Source organism: Glycine max, chromosome 3 (assembly GCF_000004515.6).
Source record: "Glycine max cultivar Williams 82 chromosome 3, Glycine_max_v4.0, whole genome shotgun sequence".
NCBI classification, from domain to species: Eukaryota; Viridiplantae; Streptophyta; class Magnoliopsida; order Fabales; family Fabaceae; genus Glycine; species Glycine max.
In genome coordinates, this window is record NC_016090.4 from 29,010,834 (window position 1) to 29,017,479 (window position 6,646).

The window sequence follows — 6,646 nt, forward strand, 5'->3', positions numbered from 1 at the left end:
TATAATAAATATATGCCTAGGCACTACTAGAGATTTTGTTTTCTTTTTATTTTTTATTTGAAAGTACTACTACTGCACTAATATATAAGCTAATCCATGTACAATAATGCCTTTTCAGCATCAAGCAAATATCATTTTTTTCCTATATGATTATATTAACTTGATGTAAAAATAAATTATAAAGAGAATTTTTTAGATATGATACCAGGGAATTAGAATCACATTGGCGTTTAAGAAAAAGTTGTTACTCATAAGAGTAGTAATCACCTATCAAAGGTTTATTTAATTTGTTAAAAATTATAGTATTAGGTAATACAAATATAATTGGTTTATGTTGATCTAAAAAACATCATGGGACAAAGGTTAAATGAAGATCAGTAAAACAAATTAAATAAGAACAAGCATATCCTTCTTCACATTGTGAAATTTTCTATCTAATGTTCACATCATTTAAACTTCATGTAAGAGCTCATCTGCTTATAGCTCATTTAGTTTAACAAGGTCAACTTGCCTGACAAGGGAAAATTTTCAATACCAGAGCAGAAACAACCTTCCAAGGAAAGATAATTCTCCCAAACATAGTCGTAAGTTGTGATACCCTGTAAAAGAAAAGGACAGCTTAGAATATACATGTCAATAGGAGGAAAAGTTCATGAATATACCTTTCGTATCAGGATGATATGGAAAAAGAATAATTCTCCCAAAGGTACAGTTGCAAGGAATGAAACTGTTGTGCATATGGTCTATTAAAGGATTGAAAATTATGTAAAAAATAGCAATTCATACTTTATTGAAGCGAAAATAACAAGAAAGAAATTCTTGGTAAAGAACATGATCACTTAGGAACAATTAACCACTCAAATAGTTAATGATGTTCAAAGATTGGATAATGATAATTACTTTAAGTTTATGTTGAATAATTTTTGGCAAACACAACCAATAAATTTTCCAATCAGGATCACTAACCAACAACAAAAGAACTAATTTTTTTAGAAAAAGTATGTATAAGATTGAATTGAATGTTTTGTATCAATGCATATCTTGACAAGCATAGTAATAAAATTATGTTTCTTACACACAGTGCCTCCCAGTTCAATCACACAAACATCTGCAGGGCCCTCCTTTCCATCCACGGGAATCACAACACCCTCAATCCAATCTTTAATAGCATCAATGATGTGCGAGACCACCTATTTTAAAACACCAATACCTCATCAAACCAGTCTTTATTATCCACAGTCCCACATAATAAAATAAGTAGCCTTAGCTGATGGAATAATTCTTACAGAAAAACCAAGAACTTTAATAAGCTTAGCAGCTGCAATTATTTTCGTTGTTAGCATCATCAGCATTATTTCAAAAGTCATTAGAATTAAATTTCGAAGCTAACACAAAGTGCAAACTTGGATACACAATGAGCAGGGGTTTTATGGCCTTATTCTATAGAGTACATGGACCATTCAACACTATCAATAGATGAAGACTTCTCCAAATACTTCTTCACCAAGCAGAGATAGAGACACCTCTTGCATGATATCTGTAATTCAAATAATCCTTCTCATGAAAGCAAGTCTCACATTCATAAATTAAATTAAACACTTATACCAAGTCTGGGTCTTCCTTTATTTCTTTTTCTTCTCCTAATTAACACACACTGACTCTGTCTCTCTCTCAAACACAATGTCAAACTCCACCACCAGCACCACCGCGGCCTTACCACCAAAGCCCACCTGGGTCCTCCCATACCGAACTGAGAATCTCCGCGAGGCCTACACCCTAAGCTAAAAGCTCAGCATGGGCCAATTTGGCACAACCTTCCTCTACACGCACAATGCCACAGGACGCCCCTTCACCTACAAGTCAATCCTAAAGCGGAAGCTGCTCTGCAAGGAGGACTACGACGACGTATGCACCACCTCTCCAAGCACCCCAACGTCATTCGCATCCACGACACCTACGAGGACACCGCCTCCGTGGAGGCTTGCCACTGGCTTGGGGTCATGCATAGGGTCCTCAAGCCTGAGAACTTTCTCTTTGATACTGTTGAGGAGGGTGCTAAGGTCAAAACTACTGATTTTGGGCTCTCCGTGTTTTATACGCCAAGTTTGGTTGCTCTCTCGTTAGATTTGGTTTTTGTGGAGGATGCCGAGGGAGAGGGCTTGGTTGTAGATTTTGGTGGAGGTGGGGATTCCGATGATGTCTTTGAGTTTTCCTTGGCGGAGGAGCTCGCTGATGTAGTCGACGGCGTGCTTGGCAATGGAGTCGGTGCCGAGGCCAAAGACCATGCCGGACTTGACATACTCGACGACCTTGTAGGCGGCAATTTTCTTGAGGTCGTCTTGGGTGAGGATGACGAAGGAGGGGGGGAGGGGTGTTGGATCAAGTGGCCTCGGAATAATTAAGAAGGGGGGGTTGAATTAATTATTAATGTACCTTGACTATTTAAAAATTTATCCTTCTTAATGTTACTAGATTTAATTAGGCTTTTACTACAAAGTTAAGAAAGTAAAGAACAATAATTGAAACTTAACCAGAAGTAAAAGTGATAATTAAAAGTGCACAGCGGAAATTAAAGAGTATAGGGAAGAAGAAGAGAAACACAAGAATTTTATACTGGTTCGGCAACAACCCGTGCCTACATCCAGTCCCCAAGCAACCACCGGTTCTTGAGATTTCTTTCAACCTTGTAAAATCCTTTACAAGCAAAGATCCACAAGGGATGTACCCTCCCTTGTTCTCTTTGAACAACCAAGTGGATGTACCCTCCACTTGAACTGATCCACAAGAGATGTACCCTCTCTTGTTCTCAGTTACAACAACCCAAGTAGATGTACCCTCTACTTGTACCACAAAGGATGTACCCTCCAATGTGTTAAGACAAAGAATTTGCAGGCGGTTAGTCCTTTGAAATATTTTGTTTAAGGGAAAGGGAAGAATCAAAAGAATTCTCAAACTGTGTCCTTTTGAATTCTTTGAAAAGGGAGAAGGGAGACACACAAAAATTCAGGCGGTTAGTCCTTTGTTCTTTTGGAAAAGAGAGAAGAGAGACACAAAAAAAATTCAGGTGATTAGTCCTTGTTGAATTCATTTTGGCAAAGGGAGAAGAGAATGAAAAGATATAGCACACTTTTGTTTTTTGTAGAAGAACAAGGTTTGGAAAACAAAAAACTTAGAAAGCTTTTTGGAAAAGGAAGAAGAAGAAAGATGAGAAGCAAGAGTTTCAAGAAATCTCAAAAGTTGTTCAAGAAGTTCTTAAAAGTTGTAAAAGTTATCTTATGCAAGTCAAGGTCTTGCTTTTTATAGACTCTTCATGTCTGATCAAGAAAACCATTGGAAGAGTTATAACCTTGAGAAAATCTTGAGAAAACCATTGGAAGAGTTACATCTCTTGACTTTTTATTCAAAACTTGTCATTGGTAATCGATTACCATAATCATGTAATCGATTACACAAATCATTTTATGAAAAGATGTGATTCTTCACAATTGAATTTGAATTTCAATGTTCAGATACACTGATAATCGATTACCAATATATTGTAATCAATTACACCATTTAAAAAACATTTGGAACGTTGCAAATTCAGTTAAAAGCTTTTGAAATCAAACTTTGCCATTGGTAATCGATTACAGGTAATTGGTAATCGATTACTAGAGAGTAAATACTCTGGTAACTTAGAAAAATTTGGAAAAACTTTTCTTGTAAAACAAAACTGTGCTATGTTTGGTTTTTTAAAAATCTTTTTCAATATTTCTTTTGTGAAGTCTTGACTTGTTGCTTTTTGGTTTCTTCTCTTGAATCTTGAATTCATCTTCTCTTAAATCTTGATTCTTCTTGATTTTTTTTCTTTAATCTTAATCTTGAACTTGTTAACTCAATCTTGACATCATTCTTTTGGGCTTTTTGTCATCATCAAAACTACTTGATTCATCATCGTGAAGCTTGCTTCTACAAGGGGTGGATACAGTTGAGTAGGAGAAAAAAGAATTAGGGTTTTTGGTAACTAAAGGAGACAAATTAAATATATATATATATATATATATATATATATATATATATATATAAAGAGTGAGAGAGAGTCAACTGGCATTCCTGAAGCGCTCATTCTACATCAGTTCTACAAGAACCGATGTTGTAATTCATTTTCAAAGATGGGTTTCACAAACCCGTCTTTAAAATTTTAAAATTATTTACAAAATTGCCACTATGTACTTACAACAACGGTTTTCTACAACCGTTGTAAAACCCGCATCGTAAAAAGTCATTTTTCTGGTAGTGATTTTTTAAGCAAAAATGGAAGAAACTCAATTCTAGGAAAAAGAATTTTAAATTCCAAACTGAAAAATAGAAGATGATTTAGGCTTGAAAGGAATGAGATATGGACCGGATCTTGAAAAAATTATCTCAAATATAATTCATTCCAAACACTATCATCCACATCTTCAGCATCTAAGGGTGTGTTTGGTTTGCATTTTCATTTCCTGTTTTCATTTTCTGAAAATTGTTTTCATTTTTAAAATATTAGAATTCTGAGAACATGTTTGGTTTGATTTATTGTTTTCTGTTTTTATGAAATAAAAATACTGAAAATTTATGATATATTGACTTCTTGTCTTTTTGTACTTTTAGATTTGCTTAAAATTACATTCATTGCTACCGCAATTTCATTTTACCCGAAATGAGGTTTATGCTCTCAACTGAAAATGAGAATTTATTGTTTTCATTTTCTGGTTATTTCCTGTTTTCATTTTCACTGAAAATGTTTTCAAAAATCCAACCAAACATATTTTCATCACTATTTTCTGTTTTCAGTTAAAATGAAAACAGAAAACAACCAAACCAAACACCCCCTAATATTCTATTAGATGATATGAATCCATTAGCCATCCACCATTCAATTAAATATTGCTTGTCTATATTTTCATCTTTGGGAAATATGCACAATAAGCAAAACATTGTCTATGTTTTATTGGTAAGTTTAAGTAACTTAACCTCAGGACATTCATTATGGAGTTTTCGTTATATGATAACTCCAAAAGGCTGCTTTGCTTAACATTGAGCCACTCAATTTTGTTTCTTTTGAAGGATAGAAGACCTCTCATCGCCTTTGCTGCAAGAGGCATTCCCCAACACTTCTTTACTATCTCTTTTCCTATATGTCTTCAATATCTCCTCGTTTTACCTCATATGGGAAAATGCTTGGTGTTTAAACAATTCCTAACAATCACTGTTTTGTAGCATTAATAATTCATGAGGATGCTTTGTTGTTCCCATGATTGTAACCGTTACAAGACGAGTGGAGACCAAAATAGAAGAACCTTTTGCCTCACAAGCCAATGCAAATTTCAACTTTTGCCAATTTTGTTGTTGATCATCCCATCATCCCAACGTCATCCAAAACAAGCAAATATTTTTTTCTTCAAAGAAGATCTTGAAGCCTTTTATGTAATGACTCTAGCTCCAAATCCTCACATACATGCCTAAATGTTTCTTCGATAATTTATTTTTTCATTCTCATCAAACTAAAGTCTTCTAAAATGCATACCCAGATTCTTAACTCAAAGTGCTTGACTACCTTCTCATGATTGAAGATGAGTTGAGCCAAGTGTTGTTTTTCCAAGTTCACCCAGACATATGATTGGATAGACTGATAAATTCTCAGAACGAGAAGCCTTGCCAAACAAAAATTGTACAATTTTAAGGGTATCCTTTTCACTTCCATAGACTTTTTGCTTAGTGATGAGGGAGTTAGTTTGGCACCAGTCGATGACTCCACTTCTCTCTGGAACCTTCACAATCAAATTCAATTTATTTCTTTCTTCAGAATTTCATCTAATCTCTCATATATCCTTCTCATTCTCTTAGCAATTTCATAACAAAAAATAACATGCTTAGGATGAAATAGGGATAAGCGAGAGTATTGTACCATTTCTGGTAGACGTAGACAATACTTGACTTCTTCATAAGCATACTCGTTCATGATGTCTTCCAACTCAAGAACTGCATCTTTTAGATTTTGCAACCAAATCTCTATAGCTCTATTTGAGAATTGTTTCTCCTCATCATCTCCAAGCACAACCTTAAAAGTAGTGAGTAAGTTGGCAAACCTTTCCAAGTCTTGATCAAAACCCAGAAGTAGCCCCAACTATTTTGCAATGGGAGAGCTCAAATCGCCAAGCACACCTTCAAGTACTGCCTCAACCATCTTATAAGTTCTAACTCAAAATGAAAACTCAAGAAAGAGAGATTATGTGTGATTCGATTAGAAATGGAAATGCAATGATATCTCATCAAAGTGAAATGATTAACAAGATAAGCAAAGGAGACGACTTGCATAGACTTGGTAAGTCAACATCCAACTCACTAATAATTGTGTTATTGAATCTTGCTCAAGTTGCAAGTCTCTTACATGATTGGCTTGTCATATTTTAATAGATAATATAGGAAACATAAATACTATCAAATTAATTTTCTTATCCCCACAATTACACCTTCAGAATTTGGTAAACATTTGCCTGGCTGACTCACTTTTTTTCTTTTCATTTATTTTTTTTTTCATTTCCTTTGTAAGTAACATAACATGTCAACTGAATGCCTCATTCATTGCATTGCAGGGGTACAGGATGAAAAGAAGTTTCCGAGATTT

General features: G+C 34.7%; 1 pseudogene; it reads right to left on the reverse strand.

The window, feature by feature from the left end:
* Nucleotides 1-4,693: 4,693 nt before the first annotated feature.
* LOC113001205 (putative disease resistance protein RGA3) lies at nt 4,694-6,205 on the reverse strand (annotated as a pseudogene).
* Between the last annotated feature and the right edge of the window lie 441 nt (nt 6,206-6,646).